At 40.9% G+C, this 24,745-nt stretch overlaps 1 pseudogene; it reads left to right on the forward strand.

Annotated features, from left to right (window-relative positions):
• Positions 1-1,651: 1,651 nt before the first annotated feature.
• Positions 1,652-7,517, forward strand: LOC115694491 (leucoanthocyanidin reductase-like; annotated as a pseudogene).
• The last annotated feature ends 17,228 nt before the right edge of the window (positions 7,518-24,745 follow it).

A 24,745-nucleotide genomic window follows, 5' to 3' on the forward strand; every position in this document is an offset into this window, starting at 1 on the left:
GAAGCTAACGGAGTGACTTGACTGCATCGATTTGAAAAGTTTTAGGAATTGAATCGATTTTTTAAAAGTTTTAGGACTCGATTGCACTTTTCATGACAAGTTTGAAGACTTCCGATACTTATTTCAGCAAAAGAAAATAAAGAAAAACTAAGGATTTGTATGTGGTAATGACTCAAACTTATCGTGAGATCAACGGGAAAAAGAGAACTCACAATAATATAATAATCAAATTCGCTGCCATTTGCAGCGTTTGGGAGGAGTTCAAATCCCTAACGTCATACGGTCCTATCGGTTTTACGTCATACTCGTGAAAAGAGAATCTTCCAATTGTTCAAAATCGCTTTATTCAATCATAGTTTAGCTGATCGCGAAAATGTGTTGTTTAAAGCTATAAAATAAAGCCAAGTCTCAATAGTATCATCATCTAAGCAAAATATAGATCAACCCTCCTCATATCTACCGGTCGAGCGGACGTGAAACCAGACGTGTCGGTGGAAGCCTACCGATCATACGTGAAGAACATGCAATTTTGGTGTTACGATTGACTCTAGTATCACGTTGACAAATAGGTATATAACTTCGAAGGCTATTTTTAGAAATATCAAAATGAAGTAAAGCTCACATTTATCAAATTGCGCATTGGAGGGTAGTGTGGCTCATACCTCCTTTTAAATGGAACATCTCTTGGCCATTTTTTGGTGTGATAAACTCTTGTGTGTACTTCCTTCTAGGGGTGAGCATGGTTTCAGGGTAGAACCTGGAACCTGAGAACTTGACCGGTAAGAACCTATAAGTTTCAGTTTCCAAGGTATGTAAAGTAGGTTCCAGATTTAAAAAATTGAGGAATCTATTTCGACGGGTAAGTTCCAGGTCTTAAGTAGTGGAACCTGGAACCTGAAACTTAAACAAATTTGTTGTGTTTTTTCTTGGTCTACGTCTTCATGTGATCCTGCGGTGTTTCTTGGCGTTGGATGATGAGTGTATAATCTAGAATCACTAGTCTGAGCTTTCATTTTATGATTTGTTAATGTTTCATATTCTTCTTGTGTCTAAATATAAGTTATGGTCAGTGGATAATAGCAGCAAGTAGTGGTCATTAAAGGTGATGATTCACTGCAATTGTTCATTTAATAATACTGGTGGAATTTAGGTAGACCCTAGAACCTGTGATAGGGTAGGTTCTGGGTTTGAAAAAATGATGAACATATTCTCATGGATAACTTCTAAGTGGACTGTACGGAACATAAAATCGCTCACCCCTAGTATCGATTCACGCAATGACTTCTCATTTTAATTGTATTTATTTGAATCGTAATGCCAAGAAAACTAGTCTTTTGTAATCTCTTTGGTAAATAACAAGCTTGTTCAATATTATTGCATTCATTTTTATTTTGTTTAACTAAAAATGAAATTAAAAAAAGAACCTGTTAAACCTTGGAACCTATCCTGAAACCTGTGACAAGGTAGGTTCTAGGTTCCAGATTCCGATGGATAGGTTTCAGGTTCTAAAAAACGAGGAACCTATACCCGAGGGTAGGTTCCAGGTGAAACTTGTAAGGAATCTAGAACCGCTCACCCCTACTTCCTTCATATACTCAGAGAGAGAGAGAGAGAGAGAGAGAGAGAGAGAGAGAGAGAGAGAGAGAGAATCATGGGGAGCGCAATTCCAAGAGTCGAGGAGAGTGGCCGAACCTTGATCATCGGCTCGACCTGGTTCATTGGGCGGTTCGTGGCGGAGGCAAGCCTGGCATTCGGTCGACCCACGTACCTTCTAGTCCGAGGTGGTCGTGTGAGCTCCTGCAAGGCGAAAGCCAATGCTATCATGTCTCTACAAGAGAAGGGAGCCATCATACTTCAAGTAAATTTTTGCTTCAGACATAAGTTTTTTGTGAGTTTTTCTGTTGTTTATGGTTTTTGTAATAATGGGTTTCTTTTTCAGGGATCATCAAATGACAAAGCGACGATGGAGAAGATATTGAAGGAACACAAGGTTGAGATTGTGATATCAGCGGTTGGTGGGGAAAGCATTTTAGAGCAGGTTGTCCTTGTTGAGGCCATTAAATCAGTCGGCACTATTAAGGTGTTTTCCTTGTTACTTATTTTGTTTTTATGCGATGATCACACCAAAAATCTTAAAAGTTATTGCAAAAGTGCAATCAATTCTAAAATTTCCAATAATGCAATGAAATTCTAAAACTTGTCAAATCGTTGATGTGAGATTTGTAGGACCACAGCCAACTGTTCTAAAAGCTTAAGCTATTTGATGAAGGCGTGGTTTAATATTTAATTACTCTAACACTCCTCCTCACGCTTAATTTGATCTTTTTGCCTAGTACTAAGCGTGGATATATTTAATTAAGGAGGCAAATGGGGCCTAGAAAGATTTGAACTCATGACCTCCAGCTCTGATACCATGTGAGATTTTGTGGGACCATAACCAACTATTCTAAAAGCTTAAGCTATTAGATAAATGCGTGATTTAATATTTAATTACTCTAACAGGTGAAATCATTTAGGACTTAATTTCAATTTGAAAGTTTTACTACTCGTCACACTTTCGTAACAAGTTTTAAAGCTTCCGATTTCAATTCGGTGCACTAGAATTTTTATTTCTTGTCGATTTAGAGTTAGGGATTGGTAAGAAGGATGCATATATGATCTAAGTGCAACTGCTGAAAAAGCCTTTCATTTTAATAAAACATCATATTTCATAAATCATCATGAACTAACTTATAATCAAGTCGGTAATAGATGGGCGATTGAGATGTATTTTTCGACGTTCATGATACACCGTGATTGATCGAGTTGGTAAGTGTCAGGAAATGAGCACAATTATTGATTAAGATGATAAGTCACACTTAGCACAATCTCTTTGCTTACGAAGAAAAATGAAAGAATATTGAAGATTTTGCACTATTGTGTGTGCAATAGATCTTTCCATAATTGAACTTTGTTAGCTTTGCTTGTTGTTTTGTACGCATGAGAAGATCACATGGCTTGTGTAGTTAATGCTTTACACGGGCTATACAGCACATATATAAGTTTTAATACTTTTTTGGCCAAATCTAGAAGCTTAGGGTCTATTTAGTAACGTTTTTGTTTCTTTGTTTTTCTGTTCTTTTGTTCCCAGGAACAGAAATCCGTTTAGTAAAAAAAATCTATTTTTTTGTTTCTGGAACAAAAAAGTGTTCCTGAAATAGATTTGGAACAAAAACAAGAAGCAAAAAAAATCTGCTATTTGTTTCTGAAACAAGAAAAAAGAAATGATTTTTTTTCTAGAAACCTCCAAAAACAAGAAACAATCCATCGGCCGCAACCAGCCCACCGCCGCCTCTCGCCGTCCTTCGCCGTCACCTACCGCCCGCCTTCTGCCGCCGCCCGCTGGCCAACGTCCGCCGGCCTCCTCCCGCCCGTTGGCCGCCTCTTGTCGTCGACCACTGTTCTCCGCCGCTCGACGCTTGTCGCCACCAGCCACCGGCCACCGTCCTCCACCGCTGGCTGTCGTGCTCCATCGCCCAACGCCGGCCGCCACCCAGCGCTGGCCGCCTCCCCCCGCTAACCACCCGATGCCGGCGATCACCCACCACCGGTCGCCGTCCTCTGCCGCCGCCGGCCATCCACCACCGGCCGCCATCCTCTGCCGCCGGCCATTGTGCTCCACCGCCCGACGTCGGGCACCACCCGGTGCTGGTTGTCCTCGGCCGCCGGCCACCTCCCGCCCCTGGCCACCCGACGCCAGCGGTCACCCACCATCGGCCGCCATCCTTAGCCACCGGTCGTCGTGCTCCATCGACCGACGATGGCCACCCTCCGCCGCCAGCCACCTCTCGCCGCCGCCCCCCGCTGCCGTCACCGCCGCCCGACGCCACCGTGCTCTGTCGCCGACCGCCGTGCTCCACTACCTCCCACCGCCGGCCGCCATCCTCTGCCGCTGCCGCCGACCACCGTCCTCCGCCCCCCACCGCCACTCGCCGTCCTCCGCCGATAGCCCAGAACGGAGAAACTCGTCCATGGAATAGAAATGGATCATTCACGCCCTAAACGCGTTTCTATTCTTTTTCTATTCCAGGAATAGAAATTTTGTGCAGTTACTAAGGGTGTGCATGACAACCATTCTGTGCTCGGGAACTATTTTTGAACATAAATGATTTTTTTTTATTCTGTGCCCGGAAACAATTTCTATGCATTTGAAGGCGTTTGGTAAACTGTCCAAAATTTTTATTCCTGGAATAGAAAAGAACAGAAAATGCGTTTAGTAACTACACACAAATTTTTTTTTATTAATAATATTTTAATAATATTTTGAATTGTTTAATTTTTTTTTTCTTTCTACCCAGGCCATGGCTGGTCGCCGGCGACCGGCCACAGCCCAAGGCTGGCGAGGGCATCACGGCCCTCGTCGGCCGCCGGCAGAGGCGAGGGTCCCCCCTGCCGGCGAGGGCGAGGGGCTGGACCCTCGCCGCCGGGCGAGGCGGCTCGCCGTCGGTCATGGCGAGGTCGGCCTCGCCCGGATCGGCGAGGCCGAGCCTCGCCGTCGGCGAGGCCGTCGCGACCACGGCGAGGCTCGGCCTCGCCGGATCCGGGCGAGGCCGACCTCGCCATGACCGACGGCGAGCCGCCTCGCCCAGGCGGCGAGGGTCCAGCCCTCGCCCTCGCCGGCAGGGGGGACCCTCGCCTCCGCCGGCGGCCGGCGAGGGCCGTGACGCCCTCGCCGGCCCTGGGCTGTGGCCGGTCGCCGGCCGCCGCCGATCGCCAGCGACCGGCCACAACCCAAGAAGAGCAACACAAAAAGAAGAAAAAAAAAGAAAAAGAAGAAAAAAAAACTGATTCTCCAAATTGTGCCGAGAAACAAGAAGCAACTTTTTTTTACTTCTTGTTTCTCTTCCAAAACTGTTTCTCGGCACAAATATTTGTAAAAATGTGCCCGGGAACAAAAAGTTTACCAAACGCATTTATGTTCCCAAACTATTTCTGGGAACAAAAGAACAGAAATTTTCACTATTTGGCACGTTACCAAACGGGCCCTAAATGCTATTTTTTGTTAAGAAACTGTTCCAAGAAATAGAAGTAGAAAAAACTATTTCTGATCAAAAATTGTTTCTGGGAACAGAAACGTTGCTATGCAGACCCTTAGAATCCACTTACTTTTGTGACTTTCGTGATACTTTTAGTAACGTTTTCACATACTATTTCTCACATAATAAGAATAATGATTGAAATCAGAAAATAATCAAATCACTATTCAATTGTTGAAACATCAATATAATCTAGAAAATTATTTAGTAATGAGTTTTGATGAGTGAGTTATTATTGAGCAGAGGTTTGTGCCATCTGAATTTGGGCACGACATAGACCGAGCAGACCCAATGGAACCAGGGTTAGCCATGTTCGAGAAGAAGAGGAAAGTGAGGAGGTTGATCGAAGGTTCGAGTGTGCCCTACACCTACATCTGTTGCAACTCGATCGCAGCCTGGCCTTACCACGACAACACCCATCCCGCCGATGTTCTCCCGCCATTGGACCACTTCCACATCTACGGTGACGGCACCGTCAAAGGTACGCGCTCTTGTCGCTTGAAAATATTACGTTATATGTGAGATTTACATAATAGGGTGACGTACTCAAATATATCATATGATCATGTTTATGTCGCACTTGAAACCGTTAATAACATGCATGCGAAATATTTGATAGGTAATTCGACAACGAGATTGAAGAATCGATAAGCAAAATATCAGTGGCTTTAATTGGTAATACAATCTTGTATAAGTATAGTGAATAGCATGATACTGTTTTGTCGGTAGGGAAAATTTGGGGGTTTGATTTGGAGTCAAATCCTTTGAGCCCGCTGGCCTTGCTGGCTGTCTTGTTGAGTGAATAAACAAGTGCTGAACAATCGAACTATTCAGCCTCTTTTCACAAGTTGAAGATGCATTCATGCATGTCGTCAAAGAGAGCTACCTTGAAAGTCAATGATCAACCTTAAATTCTTTATATCACGTCGAGGCAACTTTCGAATGTAAGAAAGGTTAAAAAACGATTAAAGAACGAGGGACGTGATCTCATGTCACGCCAAACAATAAGTTCTCGACCATTTGATGGTGAGATCACACATGCAGGTTAGATACGCATTAATCTCGTATGGTGAAATTACTATTTTAATGATTGCCAGTTTTGGTTTTTTAATAAAGACTTGCTCACTAAATGTTCTTAAATAAAGACAAGTTGTTTGATCTCGATTATCAATTTTAAAGTGGAAATTGCACTTATATTGTTTAGCAGTTATGTTTTTTTTTTTTAATAGAAACTTGCTCACTTAATATTCTTATTTGAAACCAAGCTGTTTGGTTGGACTTGGTTTGAGAAGTAGATAGAAACTTCAGTAGAACCTATCTTGATCATCAATTGTAAAGTGGAACTGTTTGGTTGGACTTGGTTTGAGAAAATTAATAATAAATCTTTTATTCAAGATATTCAACACTGCAAGAGTTATGTCGGGTATGGGGAACGTAGTTAAGCATCTAGCACGTGAATCAAAAGGTCCTTTTGGATTCATATCTGTTACCCTTCAAGAATAGTTTATGGGCAATCTGTATTAGATACGTATACATGCTCTATGTCAAGTTAGATTCAGTAAAGTTGTTATTAAAAATTGAAAGTTCTCATGGTTTGTCTAATTTTTCGAGTTAGATACGATTTGGGATGATCGATCTCGATGAGACTTGCTCTTGATGTTCTGCCTCTCTGCTGGCACAGCTTTTTTCGTGGCGGGCAGCGATATAGGGAAGTTCACTATGAAATGTCTCGACAACGATCAAACCCTGAATAAGACGGTACATTTTCGACCTTCCACAAATGTCCTGAGCATCAATGAGCTTGTGTCTTTGTGGGAGGAAAAAATAGGGCTCAAGCTCCCCAGAGTTACCGTAACTGAAGATGACCTTCTTTCTGCTGCCCAAGGTGCATTAAATAATCTATCCCTTTAGCATTAACTTTGTATAGTTTGATTTTCTCGAACTCATGAAAACCTTGAACCGTCTTTTCGTAGAAATGGTGATCCCGTGAAGTGTCGTCGCCGCACTAACCCATGACATATTCATAAAGGGATGCCAAGTCAATTACTCTTTGGACAAGCCGACTGATGTTGAAGTAACCTCTCTGTATCCCGACATGCCTTTTAAGACAGTCGATGAATGTTTTGGTGATTTCGCCAAGAAGATTGCGGATGTGCCCAAGGCAATCGAGGATTCAGGATAGAGTCGGTATCATCTTGCCCAAGTCTAAGCCGGCAGCTTTGGTTCTACCTGCTTAAAATAGTGTTGTATTTTCCAAGTTTACTGTGATTGCGTCTTCGTGGTAATGATTTACTTGATCTTGCATTCTTCATGTTCAGTTCTGATCATGTTCCTTGTATCCCCCAAGATGGTATTGGTTGGTGAAACTTAACTCATGTCTTGAGAAAGACTTGCCATGGAAATTCATCCCTTCGAAATAAGATCATTGTCCATTACTTAGAAGTGAAATATGTACTCATGCAAACCTTCACAAATATGAGATGAGCAACAAATTTTTTGTCTATCTGTTGCCATTTACAACTTAAATGCCATCATATTATGAAGGTAAAGTAAATGTGTTTTTTGTTCTTAGTGTCGCGCATACCATTCCGCATGAACCTGTAGTTTTTACCTTTTGTTCGCTTTAAGTCTGAATATCAAAATATATTGACAATCTTTACTTGTGCTAATCGTCATCCTCAGCTGGATTGTCGACCAAGTCATGTTCGCACTTGATGAACAAATATACAGACTTATTCATTGATATCGAAATAAAGCATTCTGTGAAATCAAACTGCAGCTGTGAGTTAGACAATATACCAGATATGTGAAAATAGTGAGATTATTCATTAATTCTGGTAAACAATAGTTCACTTGAAATCTTAGGCAGGGTGGGAACATGGCCTGTGTAATTAATCAAGGTCAAAGATATTTCACGCATGTGGACTTAGGTTGTTGTATGAGTAGTAAAAGAATGGAAACCCTGATTTCTTAGACTAAAAGAAGCAATTGTTCATCCGAGAACCCTACTCAACACAACACAAATATGACTAGCTCAAAACTAACACGACTTGACACGTTTTAACTTGTTTGTTTGCCCAAAAACACAAATTGTATCAAATAATAAGTAAGAATAGAAGATGGCACGACTGACTTGCACAAACACGATAACACATGACTATGCATGTTCTCATAAAACATCATCCATTGATGATCATCGTCAAGCTAAACAGAAATAAGGGTTAATACTACCGCTAGTCCATATAACTGATAGAGACGAGAAAAAAGAATGCCGCATGTGACATCGATAGCATTAGTAGAGATGTATTATTTGCCACGCAAACACGCTGAAACTTATAAAGATTGTGTGGCACAAGAGGAGCGATCAACCTTGGCTCATAAGGATTAAGAACTCATGTTACAAATACAGAGTATTACAATTGAGAATGAAGGATACAGGGAACAAAACAGAAAAAAAGATTTGAACATTCTATTCTGAAAATTCACTAATGTTTACTCAAACAAGTAACACCATTCACGAAGTATCTGTCTAAACATCAGTTAGGGTTGAGAGTTCTTTTTCCTTCTGCTAGCCCCACTCCAGCTGATTTATATGAAAAAAAAAACAATAGTCACGAAAAAGGGAGAAAACAGATTTGCAAGAGTATATGGAGTTACAATAACTGCGAGACACTTTAAACAGCTGTGATTTGCATAATCTTACCTGCAAAGAACACGGTGACGACGAGGAAGTGGTACGGTGCTAATTTCTCTCTCAAAATAAACCCTACTAAAAAAATTTCCTGCCAAATCATGAAGAAAAAACTTAGAGACTGAGCTGCACTGATTGTAAATCAATTCTGTAAACATCGAAAAAAGAATACAGCAAAGGTTTCTTCTTCCGCAATTACCAAAAAAATGAGGAGAAACGAGAGTTGTAGTGTTCCACATTATGTCAACTCCAGTAATATGTGAGGTCATCTTAAAGGACCGGACGTTTATATAACCCACAATGCTTCGGCCTCAATTTAAAATACATGAGGAGTTGGGAAGGAGGGTTTAAGCTCATCTTCGCAGACATACAACCCTCTTAATGAATGATTGCCCTGGTATCAGTCTTCGACCGAAGTAAAGATCCATGTGGAAACAAGAAATTCCTTTAGAGTTCGAGTTGTGATTTTCAAGTTGGCGAAAGCATCAGCTTTCTTGTGCATCTGCGGTGGACACAAAAACCTAGGGCCTGTTTGGTAACCGATTTATTTTTCTGTTTTTCTGTTCTTTTTCCGTTTCCGGGAACAAAAACAAAAATAGTCATTTTAGAGAAACAAGCTCAGCATAACCTAATGCTCGTGTTTACTCAATCGACACAAACTGAGAGAAGATGTCTTCTTTACAAGCAGTGAGATCGACACTCCTCTTCACCACCATCATCGACTAGCTTCAACCACGTGGGCGTGACTTCAAGGTGAGTGAAATTGCAGATTTTATTGCAGCTATGCTGACTCGCAAATTTGGGAGGGCTCCCCTGGCCACCCTCAAGCAAGGACCACCATCGTCGGCCTCTAGCGAGGGTCGCCCTCACCGATCTGCACAAGAAGTGGCCGGGACTTTCCAATTTTCACACATGATTAGACTGAAATCACTTCCTTGCTTTGGCGAATCTCCAATTGGGTTTTCATCTTCATCTTCTCATAGAGAAATGTGAGTTAATGTCAGCTGTGACTGACGTTAGCCCTATTGATCCGGTAGAGTCGTGCTTGCTACTCTATTACGTTCTATTGTGATGAAGAATAAATATCTTGCTGCTGTCCAGATTAATCTTGCTGCAGTCTGAGTTTGTTTTTGTCATTGGAGTCTGAGTTTAGCTCACTGCTCTCCTACATGTCTGTCTTTGTTTACACTGCCCTTTTCTTTTTTATTATTTTCAACAGAGCAGCCAGGTCATCCTGTGGTCAGATTGAACTTACCATGCTTAAATTGTCCTCCCTTAAGATTCTATTGGAGACATACTTTAAGATCATCTGCAATTCTGTTTTAATAGAAAATTAGATGGCTCTGAACAAGTATTTTGCATCTTGAGCAGTGGCTAACTTCTGAGAAAATAGAGAATGCAACACTTTGAACTCCTCATAGGCAAGCAACAACATTGAAGTCGTATTCTTTTTCTAATACTGCATGTTCTAGAGAATAGTGTTAATTTTTTTTCGACTCAAATGGTCAGTCATATTACAACTTGGCAAGGATTGAAATAGAGTTTTCGCTCATTTTGTTTTTTTTCCAATTGGGAACATATTTATTTATATCTCTTTCAGTATGAGCATTCGAGCACCCTGGAAACATAAGATTCACCGTGTCTCTGTATTCTATAAGTGTTGCGGAAACGAAGCAATCGAACAGTAAAATTGATAGAATAAAGAAAAATAAATCAGACATCAAATTTATGTGGTTTGGTCATAGTGACCTACGTTCACGGGGAGAGCAGCATGAAATTTCATTATAGATCAAGCGATATAACGGGGATTACAACCACACTCGAGTCATTCAAATATTCTAAGTGTTTTTCAAGCCCCAATTACACCAAATAACTCATGCAGTATTTAGCCCCACAATTCCTCACGAAATAATCTCTCAATCTCACGAAGGAATTATACACAAATTCTTACCACAAGAATTTAATCTGCTTCAACACTAACTTCATGGATGTAATTCACGAATTCCCTTTGCACATCCTCTCACACCAAGCACTCGCAAGCCAGCGGCTCTTCAAGAACTTCTTCATCAACAATAGCGCGCCAAGACTTCTTGCGGCCAAGTTCAAGAATATATAATATATTTCCAAAAGATTCGGTGGTCGACTTCAACAGGGAGATGCAAATTGCGTGTAATTCGGTCAACAAGTCCAAGATTTGGACTTTCCCTTCGGATAATATTTGACCATAGAACTCACAGTCAAAGTCCGACATTGCCCTTTTATTTTCCGCGGCCAACTCCAAAGAATAATGTGCATGGCCATCAAAACATATTTTATTTCTTTCTTTTTTCTGAATTGCATGGAATCTTTATCCAACTTGGACTCTGACGTTATTTAGGAAATATATATTCGGACGTTCGTAAAATACCTGATTTGGAATATTCAAATTCTCGTTTCGGGCTCAAACTCGAGACATATTTTAACAATCTCTATCTTAGCTCGACGTTTGAGCCAAGTTACAATCGCTTTAATAGAATCCGAATTTCGCTACTACTCTTCCACATCCTTAAAGGGCTCAACTGCCACAGACATCTTCCGAGTCCAAGCCTCGCTTGAACTTTGTCATAACCGTGAACCTCATCAGAACGCCAACTCGACATGCACCTTTAACTGTTCCACAAGGATTTTCCTACATAACCTCCTCTACCACAGATAAAGCAAAACCATTGTTGCATCTATATCTGTTAGGAAATTGAATAAGCACCTTATCAATATCAGCAGTTACAGCAACTATTGTACCTACAAGCTCCAGCTCTCTACAAGCACCATCTATGTCGATTACTTCGTTAGTACTCGCTACCTTAGGAGTTTCTGGTTGCAACTCCACCTCAAGCTGAACACCGTTCAGATTCGTATAAACACTGCCAATAACACTCATATCCAAAAGTATTAGAGACTCATCAAATATAACTTCTTTGCTAACAACAGGTGAATTTAATTCTAGGCATCACAACTTATAGCCCTGCTCACCTTGTGCATAACCTAAGAACATGCACTTTCTTGCCCTTCCATCAAGCTTACCATCACTAACTCGAACATAACATGGACAACCAAATATTCTAAAAACAGAATAATCAGCAACGTTACCTGACTACACTTCTTCGAGAGTCTGACATTCAATCGCAGCCAATGGAGATCTATTCTTCAGGTAGCTCATCGTATTAAGTGCATCCGCCAGGAATCTCCTAGCCATACCAGCACTAGAGATCATTTTATCGGCCGTCTCTAGTAACGTTTTGCTCATCAACTCTGCAACATATTGTGATTCACTAGCACTAGTGCGGTGTCTCACTATGCCTTCCTTCATGCAAAATTCGTTTAACAGTTTCGAGCAAAACTCCATACTACTGTTAGTCCACACATGCTTGATCGTTTTACTAGTCTCATTTTTTATCAAAGCTCTCAACTGTCCGATCTTGATAACATCATCAAACTTGTGCCTAAGCACAAACACCCACGTTTTCCTCGAGTAGTCATCAACAACTGTTAGCATAAATCTGACACTCTTTCTCGAAGGAAACCACGATAACCTACAAACATCTAAGTGAATTAATTCTGCAATATCCGTGATTTTTCTGACAGTCGTACTGAACTGCACTTTCCGCCATTGATCTAAATCACAACACCTGCATACATTCAGTTCATCAGCAATATAACCACATAGCAAATTCCTTTCACTTAGAACATTCAGGCTTTTCTCGCTAATGTGCCCCAAACACATATACCACAATTCAGACTCTCGAACCGATGCATCCGACGTTTCCGTAGCGAATTCCGTCACTGTCTCACCTTGAAGCTCATACAGGCTATTGTGCTTGATTCCTTTCATTATCACCAAGGCAACTCGAATAATTTTCAGAACTCCATATTCTGAAGAATACTGACACTTAGCTGAATCCAGGACACTCAAGGAAATCGGGTTCTTCTTCAACTCTGGAACATACCTCACTCCAGTCAATGTCCTCACAATACTATCATGCATTCTGATTCTAACATCACCAACACGGACAACATCGCACTTCGCGTTGTTTCCCAACTGCACTTTACTACTATTCGTGCACTGATAAGTAGAAAACCAATTCCTGTTTGGTGTAGCGTGAAAAGAACAACCAGAATCCATAATCCATTCGTCAAACGACAAATCATCAGTGATAGACAAGACATAATCAGCACTATCCGAATTACTGTCTGCTATTGCTGCAACATCATCCACAAACACAACTCTAATTCATTTACCCTTGTCGTTCTTTAGCTTAAGACAATCCCTTCTAAAATGCCCCCTCTTGCCACAACTCAAACAGACAACACCACCCGTCCTATACTGACTACGTCTATTCGAGTTTATACTACTTCTGCTAACACGTGTACCGGTTCTTCCTCTATTTTAACCTACTAAAGCAGTAGATACATGTTCACCAGATTCTCTTCTAAGGATGTCTTCACTCAGAATTAAATCTCGAACACCATCAAACGTCAAACTTGTTGACTCAGAGGAATTATTAACAATAGTAACAGTAGTATTCCAACTATCAAGCAATGAGGATAGTAGAATCAAAGCACGTACCTCATCTTCAAAGTCAATCTTAACTGAACTCAATTGACTAACGATCACATTGAATTTATTGATATGATCAGCAACTGACACACCTGCGCTCATCTTTAAGTTGAACAGACGTCGCATCAAGTAGACTTTGCTGATTGCAGAGGGCTTTTCGTACATGTCCGACAGGACTTTCATCAAACCCGCAATGGTCTTCTCATTCACAATGTTAAACGCGACGTGATGAGCCAACGTCAGCCGAATAACACCCAAAGCTCATCTATCCAGCAATTCCTCGTCAGCTTGCTTCATCGTCTCTGGCTTCTCCCCAGACAGGGCCAAGTACAGTTTCATCTGATATAGATGATTCTCAATCTGCATCTTCTAGAAACCAAAATCATTCCCATCAAATCTGTCGATTCTTACTTTTCCTTCTTTTGTCACCATCGATTCGCTTCAACTCAACCAAGCCCAGCTCTGATATCAATTATTGTAGAAGCCAAGCGATCAAACAGTAAAATTAATAGAATAAAGAAAAATAAATTGGACACCAAATTTACATGATTCGGTCGTAGTGACCTACGTCCACGGGGAGAGCAATTTGAAATTCCATTATAGATCAAGCGATACAACGGAGATCACAACCACACTCGAGTCACTCAAACATTTTCCAAGCCCCAATTACACCCAATAACTCACGCAGTGTTTAGCCCCACAATTCCTCACGAAATAATCTTTTAATTTCACGAAGGAATTATACACAAATTCTTATCACAAGAATTTAACCCGCTTCAACACTAACTTCATGGATGTAATTCACAAATTCCCTCTGCACGTCTTCGTACACCAATCACTCGCAAGCCAGTGGCGCTTCAAGAAGTCTTCTTCATCAACAATAGCACACCAAGACTTCTTCTGCTTGCGGCCAAGTTCAAGAATATATAATATATTTCCAAAAGATTTAGTGGCTGACTTCAACGAGGAGATGCAAATTGCGTGTAATTCGGTCAACAGGTCCAAGATTTGGACTTTCCCTTTGGAAAATCTTTGGCCATAGAACTCACAGTCAAAGTCCGACATTGCCCTTTTATTTTCTGCTGCCAACTCCAGAGGATAATGTGCATGGCTATCAAAATAGATTTTATTTCTTTCTTTTTTTTTTCTGAATTGCATAGAATCTTTATCCAACTTGGACTTTGACACTAAATAGGAAATATATATTCGGCTGTTCGTAAAATACCAAATTCAGAATATTCAGATTTTCGTTTCAAGCTCAAACTCGAGACATATTTAAACAATAATGACTCCTTTGTAAGCTTTATCCCATGCCGATGCAGGGCCCGTTTGGTTCGGCTTTTCAAATGCTATTTGGGGGAATGCAAATACCTTTAGGTAAAAGTCACTTGGGAAAATGTAAGTGGTGTTTGGTAAAAAAAAATTTGTAAAGCTACTTTGGCCTAAGTAGTGTTTGGTAAATTTTTTTTTGCAAAGGGCTTTGACAACTTTTATTTTTAATATTCCAGTTTTGCCCCTATACTGTTCATCTTCTTCACCGGCGAGGGTGGCCGGCGAGGGTGGCCGGCAAAGGGCCAATGAGAGCGGATCTAGGCGGCGAAGGGCAAGCGAGGTCACCCGACCCCAGGCGGCCGTCGCCTGGGTTGGGCGACCTCGCCGGCCCTTCGCCGCCCAGATCCGCCCTCGCCGGCCCCTCGCCGGCCCTTCGCCACCCAGATCCGCCCTCGCCGGCCCTTCGCCGGCCAGATCCGCCCTCGCCGGCCACCCTCGCGGTGAGGAAGATGAACAGTAACATGGGCAAAACCGGAATATTGAAATTTGAGTGAGGGCAATTTGGGAAGGGAAAAATAGGACCAGCTTTGGGCTTTCAGCATTCCACAGCATTCCAAATGCTAGCTTTCGGCTTTTCGAATCCGAAAAGCCGAACCAAACGGTTCAGCATTTGGCCTCGAAAGCCCCTTCCAAATGCTGAACCAAACGGGCCCGCAGTACCTTGATGGAGAATCTTTCTCATGTTTGAACATATTGACAAAGTTCATTGGAGATTTGGGCATCTAGGGTGCCACCCTTTCCTTTGTAGTATTATGTGCATCTTTGAGACTGATAGATCTTGGTCCATTACGAAGAGAAAGAAATTAGTCGCATCCTGCCTTCATTCCTGCTACTAATATAATCAATCACTCAAAACTGATTGAAGTTGACTAATACTCTGGACGAAACTCTGCCACAGACACAGGAAAGTCGTATTAGAGAATGATGGGAAGCAAAGTGGTAAACATTGTTAGCAAAGAAGTGGCTTGTTTGTCTTGGCATGGTTCACCTCAGGAAGTATGTGGGTGGTATTATTTTCTCATAAGGATTGAAGAACCACGATAAAACAAATGCTTAGGCCAATACTTTTATTGATAATAATGTTAATCTTGTACAGAATTTACTACACCGAGTGCTCTACATTGAAGACCAATAATTTTTACATCAATTCATTTTCCATGATCTGTAAACTATCATAAGAAGTTCCTTAATGTGCACTCATCAAGTGTTGCCATCAGAAATTCTTCTTGACAATTTGATAGAAAAACTCCACCTGTACGAAGTCTTTAAAGATGTGTCAATTTGCTAATCTTTGACCTCCTTTCTACCACTATGATTATTCAATATCTTGTTGAGTTTGGATAGTGACATGCTTGAGTAACATTCTTTTATCTAATAATGCATTGCATGTCATCTGGCTTTGTATTTTCTTTCAAATGCTATTTGTTTTTTTCATCAGGATAGATATCCTTGATTCAGGCCCTTTCTACCAATCCAGAGTTTCTAAAGAACAAGGTAACCTTTCATATTGATTGATGTGTTACTATGTTGTTGAAGTTTTATGGAAAAAGTAGATATCGAATTAGTTTATCATTAGCTCGTTACTACCCTCTCTTTTCTTTATGGGAAAATGCCATAAAAAACCCCAAACTATGCCACTTGTGACACATTTACCCTGAACTTTTTTTTGTGACACGAAAAACTCCAAACTATGCCATTTATGATAAATTTATCCTGAACTTTTTTTATGACACGAAAAACCCCAAACTATGTCACTTGTGACACATTTACCCCACAATACTTTGACCCATGGGCATTTTCGTCTTTTTCTTTTCTTCTCCGGCGGAGGGAAGCCGGCGAGGGTGGTCCTTGCCGGCGGCGGGTTGGGTGAGGGCTGCCCTCGCCGAATCTGGCGAGGGCGACCCTCGCCTGCCCAGGCGTGGTCGACCCTCGTCGGCGTCGGGCGAGGGTTGCCCTCACCAGATCCGGCGTCGGGCGAGGGCTACCCTCGCCAGCGTTGGGCGAGGCTGCCCTCGCCCACCCAGGCGTAGGCAACCCTCGCCGGCATCAGGCGACCCTCGCTGGATCCGTCGAGGGTAGCCCTCGCCCAACCCACCACCGGCTTCCTTCCACCGGAGAAGAAAGGAAAAAAAAGAAGGAAAAAGACGAAAATGCCCATGGGTCAAAGTATTGTTGGGTAAATGTGTCATAAGTGGCATAGTTTGGGGTTTTTCGTGTCATAAAAAAAGGTTCGGGGTAAATTTGTCACAAGTGGCATAGTTTGGGATTTTTCGTGTCACAAAAAAAGTTCAGGGTAAATGTGTTACAAGTGACATAGTTTGAGATTTTTTGTGGCATTTTCCCTTTCTTTATTATGCATTCTCCTTTATGGTGCAATTGTTTTTGGAACTTTTTCCCCCATACCTTTATCGTCAAGACAGAAATGCAAAGATTCACAAGCATGTAGTATGCACGTTACATCTTGGCTTATGTTTCTATTTCATTTTTTATGCAAGAACATTTTCATCATTTATACTCAGGAAAGTTTCAATGAGTAAGGTGAAGATCAAGAGGATCTGCATGTCTTATAGAACTGATCCAATCGAATAACTCAATAAACTGAGGCTATTTTTTTTTCGACAAAAAAATAAGGCTGTTTTATGGGCCACTGATTTGTAGATTATTAACCCCATCTCTTGAGAATGGTTGTATGTGGTAGCCAATGTTGGGTGGTTATAATGTTATGACTATGTTATGATTTAATGTAGTATTGCGTGTAATTCCTACAAGACTATGTTATGATTTAATGCATGGCTCATATAATGATCAACCAGTTAAGGTTAAATGGCATCCCACAAAGAGGCATTCACCGCAAAGTGGATCAAACCTTTAAGCAACCTATATGAAAGTTTTGTTGGAGAAACATCTCAAGGAAATTTTAAAGATCCCAACACTATCCTTAGTAAAATATTTACTATGATGTTTGCATATGTTCATGATAATGTGTAAAGAACAAAACTGATATCCATGAAGGAAAAAGATCACAAAATTGTTCTGTTGGTAAACAGCACCAACGAATCTAAAGATTAACTGAGCAACGATGTTTCGTTAAAGCTAAAGATATTAGGTCACCGGTGATGTTAGAGCAACGGATCTTTTAGTACGATCATTGGCTCACTATTATAGCCATTGTCAACTAGGTATGCATAGCAGAAGAATCGGAAAATTAGATAACAAGCCGTCTGACAGATATGTCAAAGTCACAACGATAAGACAGCGGAAGAAGCTATTTTGGGTAGCCTTCAACTGAGGAGAAAGCCATTGGGTGAAAGGCAACGGCACTTGCGAATACTCAGGAAGAAGAAGAAAATCAGAGTTTGAAATCTAAAGAGTTGAGAATATTGAGGATGAAGTTTAGAGTCTGTAATACAGGGCTTTTATAGTGCAAGGGATATGTTCACTAGAAGTCCTAAAACTTGTCGTAAAAGTGCAATCAAGTCTTAAAACTTGTCAAATTGATTCAAATAAGTCCTAAAGTTAACACCATTAATTTATCTAACGGAAAATGCTGACATAGCATTTTTAAATTAATTTCTCTCTCCTACGTGGCATTTTTAATTAATTTTTATTCAAATCTTATTTAAATTAAATTAAAAAAACTAAAAAAAAAGCTAAAAATTTAAAAACAAAACAAAACAAAACTGAAAGAAAAAAGGGAGAAGGAGCTTTGCCGGAAGAGGGCAGGTGAAGGTGGCCGGAGGGGCCGGCTGAGGTCGCCGGCCTTGGGCGAGGGTGGCCGGCCCTCGCCAGCCCCCGGCGAGGCCTCGCCGATCCCTACCAGCCCCGGATGAGGCCTCGCCGGCCCCACGCGAGGGTCGGCAACCCCCATTAGGCCTGGGCGAGGCATCGCCGGCCCTCGTCTGGGGCTAGCGAGACTCGCCCAGATCTAGGTGCCCTCAACCCAGATTTGGGCAACCCTCGCCTCGCCTCGCTAGGCCCGGGCGAGCACCGGCGTTGCCCAGATCTGGCCGCCCTCGCCCGGGCCTAGTAAGGGTCGTCGGCCTTCACTTGGGGCCGGCGAGGCCTTGCCCGGGGCTGGCCACCCCCGCCCAGGGCCAGTGACGTCAGCCGGCCCCTCCGGCGATGGGCGACGGCCACAACTTTCACATGCAGCCCTAGTATTTTTTTTTCAGTTTTCTTTTTTTAAGTAAATTTTAGATTTTTTTAAAATTTTAAAATTTAATTTATATAAAATTTGAATATAATAATAATAATAATAATAATAATAATAATAAATGCCACGTATGAAAGAAAAATTCATTTAAAAATGCCAAGTCAGCAATTTCCATTAGAAAAATTGACGGTATTAACTTTAGGACTTGTTTAAACTAATTTGACAAGTTTTAGGTTTTGATTACACCTTTTGTAAGTTTTAGGACTCAATTGCACTTTCGCGACAAGTTTTAGAATTTTTAGTGAACATATCCCTATGTGCAATATGATGAACATATAAACAAAGGGACATTTCGTAAAACGAAGTGATGAGTTGTGAAAGACATCCATTAAATCGCCGTTGTGTTGGTAAATGTAGTTCATTATTAGCCATCATTACATGTGCATGTATTAGATTAAGTATTGAAAGAAAAGAACGATTCATGTTCCAAGGTATTCGGAGGACAGTTACGAAGCATTTTAACTCTGGTTGTGGATTCGAATCACAAACATAGGACATCACATCAAAAATTCGTCAAAGGCCGGAAATTAATACCGATTGGCAAACGCCAATTGATTAATGTCGATTTTAGGGAAATAACATCAAATTGGTGGAAAACAGATATTTACATTCATAAAGAGAAATATTAACATCACTGAAAGGGACCAATTGCAGAAGGTTGACATGTTGCTTCAAAGACAATACAAAGTCGCCCAAATGAATTTCAATAGTGTATTCTCAACGCAGCACTGGGATTTTCAGGAGAGTTGTGCTTGAGCGACAAGGTAGGACCTTTCACAATTCTGAGCGAGAGCATCGACAACTTCTTACTGTTGGCTACACCCGTCAAACGGGTGGGTCGGGTCAGGTTTGGGTCGGGTCGAATATGGGTCGACCCATTTAATCCGTTTTGACCCATTTTCATACAATGCAAATATAGTGACCCATACCCGACCCGACCCATACCCGACCCGTACCCAACCCGACCCATATTACTAGAACACATTAATATTTTAGGAAAACTCATACCCATCCATTTAATTCACTTTAACCTCTTCACATGTATATGTTATTAGAATAAAAACTCCACATCAAATTAAAAAAATAAATTAAATAATAAAAACTCCATCCTTAAGATGGACAACGGATTGTGAACTAGGAAATGAAGTAGTTGATGTCAATATGGTAAGTCCAAAGAAAAATCTCTCAAAAGAGAATGGGAGCACTTTAACATCCATTACAGAAGCACTCCTGCCAAAACCAAGATTTCTTGAATGAAACTTGTGCCTCTCATCTTGTGAATATGACCGATAACCAACTTCCTGCACATGGGGGAACTAGAGAAATAGAAGACTCCCATGAGTCTGTTGTGCGGCACAAACATATAGGTATAGAAGATGATCAAATCAATGATCTTGGCGAAGCATCTACAGATTTAGCATCTGGTTGAGCTCGGAGCTACGTGATATCAGCTTGTTTCCCCTGCTTTTTGACCTGATCATCAACGTATACTACATTCACATCCACCCAGATTTTGAACACAACCCCCTACGAACACTCCAACCAAAAACTTAGCCAAAAACACATCCACGAAAGCTCGATTCAGAGGCCTCGGTGCGACAAACAAATTATCATGGTGAGTGAAACTTTCGAACCTGAGATGAGAAACAAGGAGGAAACCAAGAGAATGAGATAAAAGAAAGTATATACACACATCTTCTAGCCAATCAATTACATTAAATCACGTGAGTAAACCAAGAGAATGAGATAAAAGAAAGTACCTAATGCAAATAGTCTTGAAAGTCGACAATGAGAGACTCGTCATCGAAATCTTCCTCAAGTGGAATTCCAAATAACCAATCTCTGGTGCACAGCTCGGCCTCTACATTTTCAGGCGAAAGGGAACTATGATATTTATTTAGAATGCGTCCTCCAATGCTAAAGGCCGACTCTGAGGCAACAGTAGTGATAGGAATGCTCAATATATCACGGGCCATGAGAGATAACTCGGGATACCGATGTGAATGAGCTTTCCAATAATCAAGGACATTGAGATCCGGGTATTTTTTTCTATCAAGCCTATTCTCCTCCAAATACAAATCCAATTGTGACTTAGTAGATTGCGAGCCAAAGTGTTCACTCTCGAATGCATCATACTCATCAAGATTGTCCCCAATGTTATCAACGATGTCCTCAACTAAAATGTTACCTCGACTAGTTGAAGATGTAAAGCGATCATCTCTCGACGTAGAGGTCACATATTCATCAAAAAGCATATGGAGCCTTTCTCGAATGCTCCATACATATTCCACATGCCAAAAGGTATTCACCATCATTGGCTAAGTTGTCCTCTTCGTTCTACCGACATCTGTTAAAAGGTTTGCACTGCCAATTCTACTCTAATCATAGTCCTGATCGCTGCTTTTCTTCCAAAAGTGTGACCTCTGTAGTTTCTGACCAATTTAAAAATTTGCAATTGTAGTTCGAAATCCACACATTATGTGTAGGAGAATGGGTCAGAAAGGAAGGACCTCTCTATTGCTATGTGACATACAAACATAAAGAATGAAGAGATTTGGAAGAAGAGCATGCATCGGAGAGTTCGTTCAGCTTCCTTTTGTGACAAAATGCGCACTACTTCCACAGATCAATTTGCAACTATACGTAAACAACCGAGCAGCCTCGCACAACCAGTAAGCACATAAGAAAAATTGCTTCAAATTGAAAATCCAAGCCAGTACAACAATTTTGAGTATCCCTTGTGTCGTAATGCACTGGATAGGATGAAACATAGTATGTAGACAAGAAGATACACCAAATAAGCATAGCATCTAATCACACATGAAGTCATAGGCAGATGGGTCAATCAATTGAGCTTCCCCTGAATCTGGCTTAAGTCGCGCAACATGTGTATAGCTCATACCATGTCAACGAAAAACCCACAAGATGCAGTACTCAAGATGCAGCCATGAACCACCCTCTATTCTATCACAATCAACCCTCTCGGCTATTTTAGGACACTATCATAGAACTTATGGTGGCAGGGCGACGAGCAGACACAAACACAAAAACCCCCAAGAAAAACCATGAAAATCCGAACGAATACATTACCTTCGTGAGCATGTCGAAACCCTAGCATTTGAAGTAAGTTCTTCCTCTCTGTGGTGAAGAGGAGGGAAACGGAGACGAAGCGAAGCGTGACGAGCGGTGAAGGGCGGCGAGCGACGAGTGGCAAAGCGCGGCGAGCGATGAGCGGCGAAGCACGGTGAGCGACGAGCGGCCAAGGCGACGAACGACGAGCGGCAAAGTGCGGCGAGTGGTGGCGAAGCGCGGCAAGCGGCCAAGGCGGCGAGCGACGAGCGGCGAAGGAAGTGCGGCGAGCAGCCAACAAGAAGCGTAGGTTGGGAGCGAAGCGTCGTTCGTGGATGGGTGCTTGAGCAGGTAACATGGGTCATGGGTTTAGAAAATATGGGTTAAAATATGGGTCAGCTGGTGACTCATATTTTAACCCATTTTTTGGGCAATATATATTCTCTAACCCATTTGAGCCCATTTTTGAGATAAGTGAGTTACCCAAATAGATATGGGCTTCCTAAAACTGAGTTATAAAATGGGTACATGACCCATTTTGCCGGCCCTACTGTTGGCGAATCAACTCGATGTCCGAGTCGATGGCAGCATCATCAGCCTGATTGAATGAAAAATATCAGGAGGAAAAGGTCTATCGAAATCAAAGCCTTTCATGAGTAGGGAATGTTCATATTGGTCTTCCTGAAATTGCTTGCGTTGTGCCTCTAGAATTAGTTTGGCATCCTCTTTTTTAGGCTCCTTATGCCAGTACTCGTCCTGTATGGCCTGGGCAATAGTGATACTAGCGTAGTTATCTTTGAAAACCCCAAGGCTAATTACAAAGAAGATGGAGAAATCTCTATAGGCATACTGGAAAGCTAGACAAGGAATAAAATTCACCACGTGATCCAGACCTAGAAATAAAAATCTAAGTTCCCCTTCGATATTCGAATCAAAGGCAATGTGGGGATATCCAAGAGAGAGAATGTCAAATAATCTCTACTTTGCCAAGTCACCGGGGGTAATGGGTGAAGGGATCTCACTGAGAAAAGCAGAAGACGAGTCCCGACTGCCAAGCAAAGATGGTGGAGATGCTTGCGTAGTGCTTGGCTGATAAAAATTCCATGAACCTCAATCTTGATTATGCCCACGATGGGAACGGTGAAATGGCCCCGTTGCAATCAAAATAGGGACGCATTATAATCACAAGAAATACACATATAAGATAAAGTGATTATACCCTAACGAGAATATTGTCCAAACTCGAATATCTTGGGCACTGGAGTTGCATCAATAGGTGAGGGAGCCGGGAATATTCTGCCAATAAGGCCGTCGATCAATTCAGAGAATAAGACCAGACCTGTCGATACGAGGTCCACCACTCCTCGAAAGTTGGAATACCTTTAGGGCGAACTCCAAAATTGAAATATAAAAAATGATTGATAACGAACCAGTCAATCTCAGTGACATTCGAAATTTTCTTCGTAGTTCATGCTATTTAAGATATTAAGTTAGTGAAAGTTATTGAGATAAGGATTAATACCACAAAAAACCCCAAACTGATACACTTATGACAATTTTACCCTAAACTAATTTTTTGATTACTAAAAACCCCAAACTGGTACACTTGTGACAAATTTACCCTCAGTTTATTTCCGTTAAATTTTACTGTCAAATTGCTTTGTTAAATGACATGCAACAGTTAACTGATATACCGGTTTTATCTTTTACCCTCCATTTGTCACATGTGTACCAGTTTGTGATTTTTTGTGGTATTAATTCAATTTAACGAAAACTAACGGAGGGTAAATTTGTTACAAATGTATCAATTTGGGGTTTTTGGTGGGTTTGGGATTTTTTGTGGTCAAAAAAATAGTTTTGGGTAAAATTATCACAGGTGTACCAGTTTGGGGTTTTTCGTGGTATTAACCATTGAGATAATAATATTAGTTTAGTAATTGTCAACAGGGATCGATATGCTCTAAAATACGTATCGAATAATTTTCAAACATTAAAATTTTACTGAGTTGAGGTGTTTCTATGGTTCTATAAATTTGGTTAATACTTTTAATAGTTTCAAAATAATTTTCTGATTTACCGACATTAGAAACGAATATCAATTTTCCTATTTATTTACCGCTATGTAAAGCATCTACTCAAAATAACATAATATCTCCATCTTTTCAACCAAACCATGTCATTTGTCACCCTTTTAGCTTGAACAAATGTCTTAATTCTCGCATTATTATTGCCCACATGCCCTTAATAGAATCCATTGAAGCAAGTTTTTATGACCTCATGCATGTAATATTATTTTTAATCCTAGTAACTTTATAATCTATTATTAACACTAGTTAATTGATATTATTACTTTTAAGACAAGCTAAAAAATGTGACTTCAAATTACTCTTCAATATAAAATAAATGTGGAAAATAAGAGATTAAATACCTTTTCCATTCCTCTTGAATGTGTAACTCCATTTCACATCTTCAAGTTCCAAATTTTTTTATTCCACTCTCTTTCGACCCAATCAAAGTCCAAACTCTCACTTTCAATCTAATGTCTTACAAGATATATTCATGAACTTCCCTTTCTTTTTATCATATTAACTTTGTTGTTTTCTAAAGAATGAGACTTGTTAATTTTAGTATTTATTTTGAGTTCAAGGTGATTAAGAGCTTCCTTTGTTGAAGATTTCACTTTAGGTAAGTGAAAACTCTAAGGACTAAGCTAGAATGATCTACTTAGTATTCTTGAGCTTAATTGATTGATTGATTGTTCATTTAGTCTA

This window comes from Syzygium oleosum, unplaced genomic scaffold (assembly GCF_021117445.2).
Source record: "Syzygium oleosum isolate NSW1041296 unplaced genomic scaffold, Sole_v2.1 Sole_v2.09, whole genome shotgun sequence".
Classification (NCBI taxonomy): domain Eukaryota; kingdom Viridiplantae; phylum Streptophyta; class Magnoliopsida; order Myrtales; family Myrtaceae; genus Syzygium; species Syzygium oleosum.